The sequence below is a fragment of the Urocampus carinirostris genome, chromosome 1, assembly GCF_059441175.1.
Source record: "Urocampus carinirostris isolate Australia breed hairy pipefish chromosome 1, RoL_Ucar_1.0, whole genome shotgun sequence".
Classification (NCBI taxonomy): Eukaryota; Metazoa; Chordata; class Actinopteri; order Syngnathiformes; family Syngnathidae; genus Urocampus; species Urocampus carinirostris.
In genome coordinates, this window is record NC_142349.1 from 68,773,580 (window position 1) to 68,788,949 (window position 15,370).

Consider the following 15,370-nt stretch of genomic DNA (forward strand, 5'->3'; position numbering starts at 1 on the left):
AAATGAAAACATTATATTATTATATTACATAATAACCTGGGGGTCTTCTGAGCTAGACATACTAGACTAGATAATAATTTGTATTTAAAAACATAACGATAGCCAGAAATGTGAGTTTATGTGTTTTAAAATGTTTTTCATATGTTTTTAGGAGGTAAGTTTACTCATGCTAGCTCTGAACGCTAACTTCGAATATTCTCATTTGTGCATTTTCTAGAAAACGAATTCTGCTAACCTGGCAGCGGTCTAATATATCTATCAAGCGTTGCATAATCCTACATTTCACCGAGTATTTATTTTCTCAATCATCGCCTTTTAATCTGTTTGCATAGTGTACAAAAAAATACAAATATATGAAGTATATTTTAAATATTTTAAGAGATATTTTGTATTTCTGCCGTAAAGTTTGATTTCCCCACGTGTTTGTTGTGTTTACGTATACGAGCGTCTCTAATTTTCTAGAGCGTTTTCTAAAGCCGTGTTTTGTGCTTTGCGTTTTTGTTGTTGTCCATCTCATGAAACTAAAACACGGGAAATTGTCCTCTGGGGGATTAGCATACACGCTGATGCTAACGTACAGTGGGGCAAATAAGTATTTAGTTATCTATTAATTGTGCAAGTTCTCCCACTTGGAAACATTAGAGAGATATGCAATCAACATGGGAAAAATAAGTATTTGGTTAATACCAAAAGTTCATCTCAATGCTTTTTTATGTACCCTTTTTTGGGAATAATGGAAGTTAAACATTTTCTTTTTCTCTTTACAAGCTTTTCACACACTGTTGCTGGTGTTTTGGCCCATTCCTCCATGCAGATCTCCTCTAGAGAGGTGATGTTTTGGGGTTGTTGTTGGGCAACACTGACTTTTAAATCCCTCCACAGATTGTCTATGGAGTTGAGATCTGGACACTGGCTAGGACCTTGAAATGCTTCTAACAAGCCGCTCCGTTGTTGCTCTAGCTGTGCGTTTGGTGTCGATGTCATGCTGAAAGATCCAGCCACGTCTCACTGTCGATGCCCCTTCTGATGGAAAGAGACTTTTATTCAAAATCTTTCGATACATGGCCCCATTCATTCTTTCCTTTACACATAAGTCGCCTTAGTCTGTTTGAAGAAAAACAGCCAAAAGCAAGATGTTTTCACCCCCATGCTTCACAGTGGGTATGGCAATTAAGTAAACATGACAAGCTGTGTTTCTTCTACAAAGTTTTATTTTGGTTTCATCTGACCACACATCCAAATGCTTCCTAGCTAACCACAGACAGGCCTGGATGAGTACTGGCTTTAGAAGGGGGAGACATCTGGCAGTGCAGGATTTGAGTCCCTGACAGCGCATTGTGTTACTTATAGTAGCCTTTGTTACTGTGGCCCCAGCTCTCTGTAGATCATTTACTAGGTGCCACCGTGTGGTTCTGGGATCTTTGCTCACAATTCTTGTTCTCATTTTGACGCCACGGGGTGAGATCTTGCATGGAGCCCCTGATCGAGAGAGATTAACGGTGGTCTTTTATGTCTTCCATTTTGTTTTTGCTTTCACAGTTGATTTCTTTACACCAAACGTTTTACCTATTGCAGTCTTTCCAGCCTTGTGCAGGTCTGCAATTTTGTCTCTGTGTCCTTCAAAAGCTCTTTGGAGTTTGGAGTGTGACTGCCTGAGGTTGTGTCTTTTATACCGATTATGAGTCAAAACAGGCGCCATTGATACAGGTAACGAGTGGAGAGTCTTAAGACTTTGTTAAAGTGTCATGATTACCAATGTGAATCACCTCTGCCCGCTGTTTTGGCGCCAACTGCCTCGGATTTTGATTGGCTCCCTGTCCCTATTTAAACCCACTCCTGTCTGTCCCCTGTTGTCAGTCTGTCTACGAAACCTCAGTAAACACTAGGCAAGCCTTTTTTGACCCTGACTCCCACCTGTTTTTTGCTCCCGTCTGTCCCCCGGCTTCGACCCGTTGTTGATCCTGACCATGTCTACTTCCCCGTCCCGGCTTTCGACCTCTTTTCGTCTCCGACTACATCTACTCTCATTTCCTGGCTTACGATTCGCTTACAACCCCGACCCGTTTTTCCATTCCCGACACCGCCATCGCTCGTCACGGAAGATCCACTTCCGCGTTCAGACCGACCAGCTTCCCGCGTCCAGCAATCGCCGGATCGTGGGCACAGCCCTTCCTCTTTCCTTTAATAAAACTTGTGAGAAACATAACGCAGTTGCGACCTGTTTCTGTTCTGGTCTTGACAAAAAGATGTTAGACCTCAGATATCTTCCTTGTTTATGGGTGACTGAATACCTATTTTCCACTCTAATGTGGAAATCAATTCTTTAAAAATCAAATAATAGGATTTTCTGTTGGGGTTTTTTCACGTTCTGTCTCTCATGGTTCAACCGTGTTGACAATTATAGGCTGCACTAATATTTTCAACAGGGTTGGGTAGAGTTACTTTAACTGGATTACTTTCAATTAATTTTGGATGACTCCAATACCAAATATGCTAATAAAAGACAAAAGAAACTAAATATGAATCAAATGATGACTCACAACACGTGGTAAGCTTTCTCTCCTGGCTTTGATCTCATTGATCTCCGGCAAAACGAACATAAAATGCGACAGAGACAAAATGAAAATAAATCCAAACATCATTTTTGCCGGGGCAGCACGGCGGCGCAGTGGTTAGCGCATGTGCGGCACAGTTCTAAGGTCTTGGGAACCTCCTGTCTTGGTTCAAATCCAGCTACCGGACTTCCTGTGCGGAGTTTGTATGTTCTCCCCGTGCTTGCGTGGGTTTCCTCCGGGCAATCCGGTTTCCTCCCACATTCCAAAGACATGCATTTCAGGTGAATTGGCCGGTCCAAATTGTCCCTAGGTGTGAATGAGCGAGTTAGTTGTCTGTCCCTGTGTGCCCTGCGATTGGCTGGCAACCCGTTCAGGGTGTCCCCTGCCCACTGCCCGATGATTTCTGGGATGGGCTCCAGCACCCCCGCGACCCTACTGAGGATAAGCGGTGCAGCTAATGAGATGAGATCATTTTTGCCGTCCCATGTATTCCGTTACTCCCCAAGCCTGCACAAAATTGAGTCATTTTATTCATATTTAGTTTCTTTTGTCTTTTATGAGCATATTTGGTATTGGAGTAATCCAAAAGTAATTGAAAGTAATCCAGTAAAAGTAACCCTACCCAACCCTGATTTTCAAGGAAGTGAACTTGCACAATTGGTGATAGACTAAGTACTTATTTGTCCCACTGTTTGTGGCGCAGTTATCTCTCGAAACAAGTCATCACATTTATTGTTTTATTTTTAATCGTACTGCGTCTTCTTTCATTCCTTTTCATTCTAATTATCCTGCTCTGAGAATACACGCATCATATTTCATTTTGGGTGGGCGGGTCATCATAAATACTTTGGTGGTAATACTTCAATGCTACAATGCAATGCTGCAGCTCAAACACAAATGCACCAAAATATTGTGGACTTTTTCAATACATACAGGGTTTTTAGATAAGAATTTCACATAGAGAAAAAAAAAAGACGTTTAGCAGTAGTGGTACAAATGTGTTTTCGCATCATCAGGCATTGCATTGTAACAAACGGGAAACGGATGAGCGAGAATGATCCGTCACGAATTATTGCGATGTAGCCTTTTGACACTTGTAGCATTTTAGCGGTGTCTTGTAAATTTTCGATATGGCCTTACTAAAACGTACAAGGAGTCGAATCATTTCTAGAGGAAAGACATAATGAACTGAGTAAAACTGTATGTTTTTTTCTTAAAAATACGGTACATTTTTAATAGTTTTTTTTTCAATTTTTGAGTAGAAAAAAATCTTCAATATGATATAATTGCTCTAAAAAGAAGGGAAAATATTAAAAAGTAAAATATGTCCATTTTGATGTATCGAGAATATTTTAATGTTCTCAAAATGTCTCTGAAAGTAAATAGAATTTCTCTTTTCTTTCTTGATGTCATAACATTTTTTCCATCATTTTTTAAAAAAATATATAACTCCAGGGGCCTTTTTGTCCAAAAATAAGCCTTTTTCCTTTTTTAAAAATCTAGAATAACCTTTTTTCCAACTAAAGATAAATTATATCTTAACTTGTATATGCAAATTTTATTATTGACTTTACATGGCTTTTCAGTTTTTCTATTTTTATCTTTTATTTTTATTTTATAAAAAAATGTTAGAACTGAAAGAATGTGCATGTAATTGTTGCCTTCCCCTTGAAATAGAGTAAAAAATATCTGTAATTTATCTTTTAACGATAAATAAATGTTAATTAGGATTAATTTACAAAATGTGAAATAATAGAATTTGTCTTCGACATGTAAAATCAAAAATCTAAAAAAAAACTGGACAATTGTAAAAAAATCAATGTTATATCTTGATGAATATACATTTGCTTTAAATAACGTAACAAAATGATTTTAGATCTATACAATACTGAAAAGATATATTGTTTTTTTCTGCAACCAAATATCCAATCTTTTAAAAATAACAAGTTCTTAAAGAAGAAAACCGTAAAAATTGTCAAATTGTCACATGAGTTAGAATTCTTGAAAAAGCAATTTTATTGGAAAATGATACATTTTTATTTCCCATTAAAAATAGAAAAAAATAAGAAAAATAGTTACTTTTTTCTTAATCATAACATACTTTTTTCTAAATCTCCAAACCTTATGAAAATATATTAAAAAAAACACATTTCCCCCCAAATGTAATCAATTTGTTTTATGATTGTTTTTTTATCTAAATTTCTTAAATCTCAAGAATCTCAAAATAATTTTTTTTACATTATTCCCTCCGTTTTTTAAATACCCCCCCAAAATATTTGTAAACAAACAGATGTTTTTTTTCCCTAAAATGTTTTTTTTTTTTAAATGAAATAATAGTAATTCTTGAATTCTTTTCCCCCCTTTTAATTAAATAAATGAAAAACGTCTGACTTTTTTGACCACGAGATGGCACTGTGTTGTCTGGTGCGTTCAAGGGCCAGTGCCACAGTGCCATAGATGCCTAACAAAAATGGCGGGGACCTAAGTGGTTTAAAAAAAAAAGCGGTAACTGTGTAAAACAAATATAAATTTTATCTCCTTATGATTTTTTTAATGACAATTATTATTGGTTTAATATTTCATGTATTTTTGCCTAATATCCAAATCATTTTTTAACTGAATACAAGTTTTTGAACCACTAAAAATTACCCACTGTCCCTTTAATCATAAAACTGTTTTCCCCTATCTAAATACCTTCATTGAGAAATGTGCCCTTAAATCTCACAAAGTCATCGATTTCAGTTTGGCCCCAAAATTCGCTCTCGGTGTGTGAGTGTGTGTGAGTGAACGGGTAAAGTGTGAAGCGCATTGTAAAGCGTTTTGTAGGTGATTGGTAAAGCGCTATATAACTGCAGTCCATTCACCATTCCCATTATCCAAAAACAGCATCACACCACAGCCAAATCAGACTCAACATTTAGCAGTTTTACTTGTCATTCGGGGCCCAGCAGCCGGGGGGCGCTGTAGCAGAACGAATACAGTTTGCGTTGTTTTTTTCCTTTTTTTTCGTAGGCAAACTAGCCCTGCCCACACAGTAACCGCCCACTGAATTGGCATGGGAGCGCTACCGCTTGAACGTCGAAATGATAAAAGAGTCGGAATTGACTTTCTGTTTTGTACGACAGCTCGACGTGCAACGATGCACACTTGTAATATTTTCTATTTTCCTAAGAGATTTAAGTGCTTTTTTCTACATTTTTTTCCCTCGCATGGAGTGCAAGTAAAACGAAGTAGGGTGCGGGAAAAACTGTTTTTTTTTGACAAAAATATATTTGCATTTGGTACTTGGCGGGGACAAAAAAAATCAAATAAAAACCGAGAGAAACGTGTGTGTGTTTCGTAGTATAGTTTACGAGACTATGCCAAGTATCTGAAAGCTATTTTTAGAGTAAATTCAATTCAAAAATGAATAAACAAAAGTGGAAGAGATGTCATTCATTGTTTACTTTCGACATGCCTTCGATCTTTGTATCTATACATAGAGCAGGAGAATTCATCCGGTCATTTTGATTGTGCTACTGTTGTATGATTCTGCAGGCTCATCCACAAATAAACTCTTTGCATGAAACCGACTCGCTTTCTTTTCATCGATTTGGGTTCAGATTGGAATCGACATCACAAGCTGGAACACACATTGATAAAGAACATCTACATAGGTTTTAAGTTTATAGTTAAGTCTATCTACCCATCCATTGTCTTCTGCTTATCCGGGGTCAGGTTTCAGGGACAGAACCCTCAGCAGTAAGCCCAGACTTTCCTACCCCAGCCACTTCGTCCAGCTCGTCTGACAGGCACTAGGTCTCCCCGAGAAACACGGTCAAATGCCTTCTCCAAGGCTGCAAATGTCAGGACCAGAACGGAGACAGGACCCACTTGCGTCCGTTTCTTAGTTTTATTGAAAAAAAGGGTAAGGATAATACACACAATCCGTAGATCGCTGGTCGCGAGGAGCAGGGTGCTCAACCACAGATGTGGTATTTCCGTGGCGAGCGAAGGCAGTGTCGAGAGCGGGAAAAAACAGATCTGTGGCCGGGATGGGGGAGCAAAAATCGGAGTCAAGTTCAGAAAATGGCTCGGAGCCGGGAAACAGACAGGAATCAGAACAGGAGAGAGTCAGGGTCGAAAAGGCGCAGACGGACTGACAACCGGTGACAGAAAGACGGGGGTTTAAAAACAGACAAGCAGCCAATCAGCGTATGAGGCAGTTGGCGCTAACAAAGCAGACTAAGGTGCCTCGCATCAGTAATCATGACAACAAAACACATGTAAACCAGATGAACAAACTTCCATGCACCCTCGGGGACCCTGCAGAGGGTATAAAGATGGTCTACTGTTCCACGGCCTGGACACAAAACCACACTACTTCTTCTAAATCCGAAATTCGACTTCCTGAGGGACCACCCTCTCCAGCACACACCGAAATAAACTTACCGGGGAGGCTGAGAAGTGTGATTCTTTTGTAGTTGGAAAAGGGGCCAACCACGCCAGTCATTGTCTCCGATGTCCATGTTATGTTGCACTGGTGTGTCAAATAGGACACGTTCACTACATCTAGAGCCTTGATGAACTCTGGGTGGATCTCATCCATCCTCGGGCCAAGAAACTTTTAAAACGTCTCAGTGACTTCAACCTCAGAGATGTGAGAGCAGAGCCCACAGACTCTGCTTTCTCACAGGAAGAAGTGTTGGTAGGATTGAGTAAGTCTTCAAAGTATTATGCCCACCACTTCACACAGCCCCTGATTGAGGTACTAAGCACCCCATTGCTACTATACAGAGTAATGATGGCACAAAATGTTCCCCGAAGCCGGTCGAAGCCTACCATGGCCTCGCCAAACTCGAGGTTTTGCCTCGACAACTGCCAAAGCCGCATTCCACTTGGCCCTCTGATAGCCGCCAGCTGCTTGCAGAGTCCCACAAGCCAGAAGGGCTCACAAAGACTCCCGCTTCAGTTTGATGGCATCCCTTACCACCGGTGAGCGCCAAACTGCCACCGCAGGCAAGGACTACCTTACGGCCACAGCTCCAATCAGCCACCGCGACGATGGAGGCACAGAGCATGGTCCACTCTGACCCAGCATCTCCCTCATTCTGCGGGACATGGGCGAAGTTATACCGGAGGTGTGAATAGAAACTCTTTCTGACAGGAGATTCTGTTTGACCTTTCCAACAGACCCTCACAGCACGCTTGGGTCTGCCAGGTCAGACAGGCATCTTCCCCTGCCAACGGAGCCAATTGATCACCAGGTGGTGATCAGTTAAGTGTCCAAAACATGACTACAAAGTCGATCAGCGAGGTCTTAGGGTGTCCTCGTGCCAGGTGCACATATGGTCACTTATGTTTGAAGATGTTTTTTGTTATGAACAAGCTTTGACAGGCGAAAAGTCCAATAACAAAGCACCACTCAGGTTTAGATCAGGGGGGGCGTTCCTCCCGATCAGTCCCCTCCAGGTCTCACTGTCATTGGCGACGTAAGCGTTTAAGTCCCCGAGCATTACAAGAGAGTCCCCAGGGGGGGCGCTCTAGGCACAGCCTTCAAGAAGGCTAAGTCCTCTGAACTGCTGTGTAGTGCGTACGCACAAACAAAATTCAGAACCAGTCCCCCACCAGAAGGCAGAGGGAGGCTACCCTCTTGTCTACCAGGGAGAACTCCAACATATAGGTGCTTAGCCATGGGGCAAGTAATAAGCCCACACAAGCTCTGAGTCTCTCACCGCTGGCAACTCCAGAGTAAAAGCGAGCCCTAGATGTGTGTGGAGGTAGGGTCGACTATATTTAGTCCGAACTTCTCAACCTCACACACCAGCTTGGGCTCCTCCCCTGCCATAGAGGTGACATTCCATGTCCCAAAAGCCAGCTTCCCCAAAAGCTACAGCCACATCTAGTGGTGCACAACTACATTCCAAAAACAACATATTCATATATTTCTCTTCTTTCAAAGAAATCTAAATATATTTGCGAGAATGGCGGTACAGTAATGCATTAAATAATGTTAACATTGAACAGGTTCCACCGAGACTTGAACTCGGATCGCTGGATTCAAAGTCCAGTGTGCTAACCATTACACCATGGAACCAGTTGTTTACACTGTTGCACATAAAAAGAACGGCTAAAAGATCACCAGATCAAAGAAGGATTGTCATAAGGTTTCACCAAAATTTGCAGATCCTGACAGACATTGTCAATTTGAAATATAGGTCTTTCATAATTTATAGAATCGATTGTAAGTGTATTTATTTAAGCCTTGATTTAGACAGTTCCACTAAGGTTTCAGATTAAATCTCACAGAGGGCAGAACATTCCACATTACCAGGGATGAAGAATCGAATCTGCAAATTTCTTCTTGGCTCTTGAGATCACTAGTAGACCAGCATTTTCCGAGTGAAGTCTCCGATCAGGGCCGTGAGGGGAAATTAAATCTGGTATATATGAGAGGGCAAGTCCATGAATAATTTTGTTCAATTTCAACAGAACCTTACAGACAATGCAGGTTAGCGGGGTAATGAGATAACACTTCCTGTCTTAGTTAAAGCTACAGCGAAATCCAGCGGTGCACAACTACATGACATTCAGATAATAACATATATTTCTCCTGTATTTTTTTCTTTTGAAGAAATCTGAACGTGCTGTCGAGAATGTGGGTGTAAGGATGCATTTAAAGTTGTCAAAATTGGTCATGTTCCACCGAGACTTGAACTCGGATAACTGGATTCAAAGCCCAGAGTGCTAACCATTACACCATGGAACCATTCACAATCATCTACATGTTCACAGACCTGAACATTCAAAATTTCACAGGGACAGAAAAACAGACAGACCCTAACATCGGACCAGTTTGTCATGGATGACTCTACCAGGGTCTTGCAGCCCCCTGCCAACATAGCTTCTCAGATCATTGTGACACACAAACCCCTCCACCACAATGAAGTAGCAGCTCTCTGAGTTAGAGTTTAGTAAACACTAAAAATGAGGAGAGAATACATTGCTGGATTTTGAATTTACATGGAGCACTGGAAACGGTCCAAACCTCAGATAGGGAATTTCAACTTAATCTATACCCCCTTTTCTTTTTATTGAATCATAGAATGTGGGTGTATAGATGCCTTTAATATTGTCAAAATTGACCAGGTTCCAAGATTTGAACTTAGATCTCAGGATCCAGAGGACAAACCATTACACCATGGAACCACCTGCTCACTTCTTAGCATACCAATAGCTCAATGAAGAAGAAGGATGGATGAGTTCCACCGAAATTTGAACTTGGATTGCTAGATTCAAAGTCCAGTGTGCTAACCATTACACCATGGAACCAGTTGTGAACACAGGTTTCACCAAAATCTGCCGATTCTGACAGACATTGTCAACATGAAATATAGGTCATTCATAAGCTACAGAATCACAGTGTGTTTTAAGACTGGATATAAACAATTCCACTGAGGTTGCGATTGAATATCAAAGGCCAGAGCATTTCACAGCACCTAGGCCCGAATGGAGAACACTCTCGAATCTGCGGATCTCTTCTTGGCTCTTGGGATCACCAGTAGACTGGCATTTTCAGAGCGAAGGCTCTGAGCAGGGTCGTAAGGGGAGATTGAATCTGAAATACATGAGAGGGCAAGTCTATGGATGATTTTTCATAATAGCAACAGAAACTTATAGGCAATGCAGGTTAGCAGGGTAATGAGATGGAACTTCCTGTCTTAGTTGAAAGTCTTGCTGCAGTCTTAAAGCTACAGCGACATCTAGCGGTGCACAACTACATGAGATTCAGATCACAACAGATACATATGTTTTTCCTGTATTTATTTTCTTTATAAAGAAATCTGAATGGGTTGTGGAGAATCTGGGTGAAGGGATGCATTTAAGCTTGTCAAAATTGGTCAGGTTCCACCGAGACTTGAACTCGGATCACTGGATTCAAAGTCCAGAGTGCTAACCATTACACCATGGAACCACACAACATTACATTTACAGACCTGAGACAACAAAATTTTCAGAAAGAGAGAGAGAGAGAGAGAGAGGGAGAGAGAGAGAGAGAGAGAGAGAGAGAGAGAGAGAGCGCCTGGATTCAAACAGTTCCAGTGAAGTTGAGTTCAAATCTCTGGGGACAGAGCACTTCACAACACAGGGACCTGAATGAGGAACGCTCTCGAATCTGCAAATTTCTTCTTGGCTCTTGAGATCACAAGTAGACCAGCATTTTCAGAGCAAAGGCTCCGGACCGGAACATAGGGGGAAGACCATGCATGATTTTGAATAATACCAACAGAATCTTACAGGCAAAGCAGGTTCGTGGAGTAATTTGATCAAACCTTTCTGTCTTAGTTGAGAGTCTTACTGCAGTTTTTAAGCGACAGTAACATCTGGTGGTGCACAACTTCATGCCATTCAGATCACAAGACATACATAGTTCTCTTCTTTTTGAAGAAATCTGAATGGCTTGTCGAGAAAGTGGGTGTAGAGATGCAAAGAATGTTCTCAAAATTGACAAGGTCCCACCGAGATTTGAACTCGGATCACTGGATTCAGAGTCCAGAGTGCTAACCATTACACCATGGAACCATATGTCTAATTATTGCACCGAAAACATGGAGTGCAAGTAAGACGAAGTTGGGTGCGGGAAAAACAGTTTTTTTGGACAAAAATATATTTGCATTTGGTACTTGGTGGGGACAAAAAAAATCAAATAAAAACCGAGAGAAACGTGTGTGTGTTTCGTAGTTTAGTTTACGAGACTATGCCAAGTATCTGAAAGCTATTTTTAGAGTAAATTCAATTCAAAAATGAATAAACAAAATTGGAAGAAATGACATTCATTGTTTACTTTCGACATGCCTTCGATCTTTGTATCTATACATAGAGCAGGAGAATTCATCCGGTCATTTTGACACCAGCTCTGAGTCTCTCACCGGGGGCAACTCCAGAGTAAAAGAGAGCCATCGATGTGTGTAGAGGTAGGTTCGACTAAATCCAGTCCGAACCTCTCAACCTCACACACCAGCTTGGGCTCCTCCCCTGCCATAGAGGTGACATTCCATGTCCCAAAAGCCAGCTTCCCCAAAAGCTACAGCCACATCTAGTGGTGCACAACTACATTCCAATCACAACACATTCATATATGTCTCTTCATTTGAAGAAATCTGAATACATTCGCGAGAATGGCGGTACAGTAATGCATTAAATATTGTTAAAATTGAACAGGTTCCACCGAGATTTGAACTCGGATCGTCGGATTCAAAGTCCAGTGTGCTAACCATTACACCATGGAACCAGTTGTTCACACTTTTGCACATAAAAAGAACGGCTAAAGATCACCAGATCAAAGAAGGATTGTCATAAGGTTTCACCAAAATTTGCAGATCCTGACAGACATTGTCAATTTGAAATATAGGTCTTTCATAATTTATAGAATCTATTGTAAGTGTATTTAAGCCTTGATTTAGACAGTTCCACTAAGGTTTCAGATTAAATCTCACAGAGGGCAGAACATTCCACATTACCAGGGATGAAGAATCGAATCTGCAAATTTCTTCTTGGCTCTTGGGATCACTATTAGACCAGCATTTTCCGAGTGAAGTCTCCGATCGGGGCCGTGAGGGGAAATTAAATCTGGAATATATGAGAGGGCAAGTCCATGAATAATTTTGTACAATTGCAACAGAACCTTACAGACAATGCAGGTTAGCGGGGCAATGAGATAACACTTCCTGTCTTAGTTAAAGCTACAGCGACATCCAGCGGTGCACAACCACTTGACATTCAGATAACAAAAATTAAAAAATATTACTCCTTTATTTTTTTCTTTTACAGACATCTGAATGTATTGTTGAGAATATGGGTAGGAGGATTCATTTAAAGTTGTCAGGTTCCACCGAGACTTGAACTCAGATCACTGGATTCAAAGTCCAGAGTGCTAACCATTACACCATGGAACCATAAATCATTATCTACATGTTCACAGAGATGAACCTTCAAAATTTCACAGTGACAAAAGAAGAGACAGACCCTAACATCGGACCTGTTTGTCATGGATGACCCTACCAGGGTCTTGCAGCCCCCTGCCAACATAGCTTCTCGGATCATTGTGACACACAAACCCCTCCACCACAATGAAGTAGCAGCTCTCTGAGTTAGAGTTTAGTAAACACTCAAAAGGAGAGAATACATTGCTGGATTTTGAATTTACATGGAGCACTGGAGACGGCCCAAACCTCAGGAAGGGAATTTCAACTTAATCTATACCCCCTTTTCTTTTTATTGAATCATAGAATGTGGGTGTATAGATGCCTTTAATATTGTCAAAATTGATCAGGTTCCAAGATTTGGACTTGGATCTCTAGATCCAGAAGACAAACCATTACACAATGGAACCAGAATGATGAGGTCCACCTAGATTTGAACTCAGATCATTGGATTCAAAGTCCAGTGTGCTAACCATTACACAATGGAACTAGTTGTGAACACAGGTTTCACCAAAATTTGCCGTTTCTGACAGACATTGTCAACATGAAATATAGGTCATTCATAAACTACGGAATAACAGTGTGTTTTAAGCCTGGATTTAAACAGTTCCACTGAGGTTGCGATTGAATATCAAAGGCCAGAGCACAACTACATGACATTCAGACACAACACATACATATATTTTTCCTGTACTGTATTTATTTTCTTTATAATGGAATGTGAATGGATTGTCGAGAACCTGGGTGTAGGGATGCATTTGAGCTTGTCAAAATTCATCAAGTTCCACCGAGACTTGAACTGAGATTACTGGATTTTAAGTCCACAGTGCTAACCATTACACCATGGAACCACACATCTTATTTACAGACCTGAACCTACAAAATTTTCAGAGAGAGAGAGACTGTGTGCGAGAGAGAGAGAGCCTGGATTCAAACAGTTCCAGTGAATTGAGATCAAATCTCAGGGGACAGAGCATTTCACAACACCGGGACCCGAATGAAGAACACTCTCGAATCTGCAAATTTCTTCTTGGCTCTTGAGATCACAAGTAGACCAGCATTTTCAGAGCAAAGGCTCCGGACCGAAACATAGGGGGAAATTAAATATGAAGACCATGCATGATTTTGAATAATACCAACAGAATCTTACAGGCAAAGCAGGTTCATGGAGTAATTTGATCAAACCTTTCTGTCTTAGTTGAAACTCTTACTGCAGTTTTAAAGCTACAGTAACATCTGGTGGTGCATAACTTTAGGACATTCAGATCACAAGACATACATATAGTTCTCTTCTTTTTGAAGAAATCGGAATGGCAAGTCGAGATAGTGGGTGTAGAGATGCAAAGACTATTGTCGAAACTGATCAGGTCCCACCGAGATTTGAACTCGGATCGCTGGATTCAGAGTCCAGAGTGTTAACCATTACACCATGGAACCCTATGTACAATTGTGGCACCTGAAACAAAATTTGCCAATCCTGACAGACGGTCAATCTGAAATATAGGTCATTCATAAATTTCAGGACATACAAGCCTAGATTTAAGTAGTTCCCTTCAGGTTGCAGATTGAATCTCAGAGGGCAGAACATTCCACATTACCGGGCTCAGATGAAGAACGCTCTAAAATTTGCAAATTTCTTCTTGGCTCTTGGGATCCAGCGAGTGAAGTCTCTGTGCAGAGCCATATGTGGAAATTAAATCTGAAATATATGAGAGAGCAAGTCCAGAATTAATTTTGAAATAAAAGTGTGTTTTAGCTCTAGATTTAAACAGTTCCATCAGTCTGGGCCCCGAAAGAAGAATCTGCGAATTTCTTCTTGGCTCTTGGGATCACTCGTCGACCAGGATTTATAAGTGGTTCCATGGTGTAATGGTTAGCACTCTGGACTCTGAATCCAGCAGTCTGAGTTCAAGTCTCGGTGGAACTTCTGGAATTAATAAATGCTTGGCAGTCACAAAGACTACTCCCAAGCTATTTTATGGACTTTATTTCTCAATTTAAATGGTTCTGTAAAGTAAACTTGATTGTAAGACAACAATCTCTGTTTTTTTGATAAGGCAGTGGTGTCCGAACATTACACATAGCAGGTCAGATTTGGTAACCTGAAAATGTGTGAGGACCTACTGCCTGGCATTCTTTGAAAAGTCTTCCATGAATTCATTCTCCGTGAAAGTTTTGCACCGCTTGGAGATCAGAGTTGAGACTTCGTAGCTCGCCTTTGCAGTATTCTCATTTGTCTTGTGAAAAAGCAATACTGTGCCTTTAAAACAGCTTCAAGTTACTTCACCTTTTCACAGAGTTAGAAAACAGTTAGCTTGTCGTAGTCTACGTTTTCCACCAGGTTCCACTGACATTTGAACTCAGATCGCTGGCTTCAAAGTCTAGTGTACTAACCATTACACCATGAAACCAGTTGTTAACACCAGTGCGCATAGAAAGAAAAGATGATGACATCAAAGAAGGATTGTTATGAGGTTTCACCAAAATTTGCCGATCCTGACAGACATTGTCATCATGCAATATAGGTCATTCGTAAGCTACAGAATAAAAGTGTGTTTTAAGCCTGTATTTATGCAGTTCCAATCAGGTTGCAGATTGAATCTCAGAGGCCAGAGCATTCCACAGCACCGGTGCCCGAATGGAGAACGCTCTCAAACCTGCGGATCTCTTCTTGGCTCTTGGGATCACTAGTAGACTAGCATTTTCAGAGTGAAGGCTCCGAGCAGGGTATATGAGAGGGCAAGCCTATGGATGATTTTTCATAATACCAACAGAAACTTACAGCCAATGCAGGTAAGCCAGGTAATGAGATCAAAGTTCCTGTCTCAGATGAAAGTCTCGCTGCAGTTTTAA

At 40.8% G+C, this 15,370-nt stretch overlaps 6 non-coding genes across 6 annotated transcripts; all 6 read right to left on the reverse strand.

The window, feature by feature from the left end:
- Positions 1-8,559: 8,559 nt before the first annotated feature.
- trnaq-uug (transfer RNA glutamine (anticodon UUG)) lies at positions 8,560-8,631 on the reverse strand. Its single transcript has one exon. It is a non-coding gene; the product is annotated as a tRNA-Gln (tRNA).
- Positions 8,632-10,437: 1,806 nt separating this feature from the next.
- Positions 10,438-10,509, reverse strand: trnaq-uug (transfer RNA glutamine (anticodon UUG)). The gene has a single exon. It is a non-coding gene; the product is annotated as a tRNA-Gln (tRNA).
- Positions 10,510-11,045: 536 nt separating this feature from the next.
- trnaq-cug (transfer RNA glutamine (anticodon CUG)) lies at positions 11,046-11,117 on the reverse strand. Its single transcript has one exon. It is a non-coding gene; the product is annotated as a tRNA-Gln (tRNA).
- A 637-nt stretch (positions 11,118-11,754) lies between these two features.
- trnaq-uug (transfer RNA glutamine (anticodon UUG)) lies at positions 11,755-11,826 on the reverse strand. The gene has a single exon. It is a non-coding gene; the product is annotated as a tRNA-Gln (tRNA).
- Positions 11,827-12,418: 592 nt separating this feature from the next.
- trnaq-uug (transfer RNA glutamine (anticodon UUG)) lies at positions 12,419-12,490 on the reverse strand. The gene has a single exon. It is a non-coding gene; the product is annotated as a tRNA-Gln (tRNA).
- Positions 12,491-13,882: 1,392 nt separating this feature from the next.
- Positions 13,883-13,954, reverse strand: trnaq-cug (transfer RNA glutamine (anticodon CUG)). The gene has a single exon. It is a non-coding gene; the product is annotated as a tRNA-Gln (tRNA).
- Between the last annotated feature and the right edge of the window lie 1,416 nt (positions 13,955-15,370).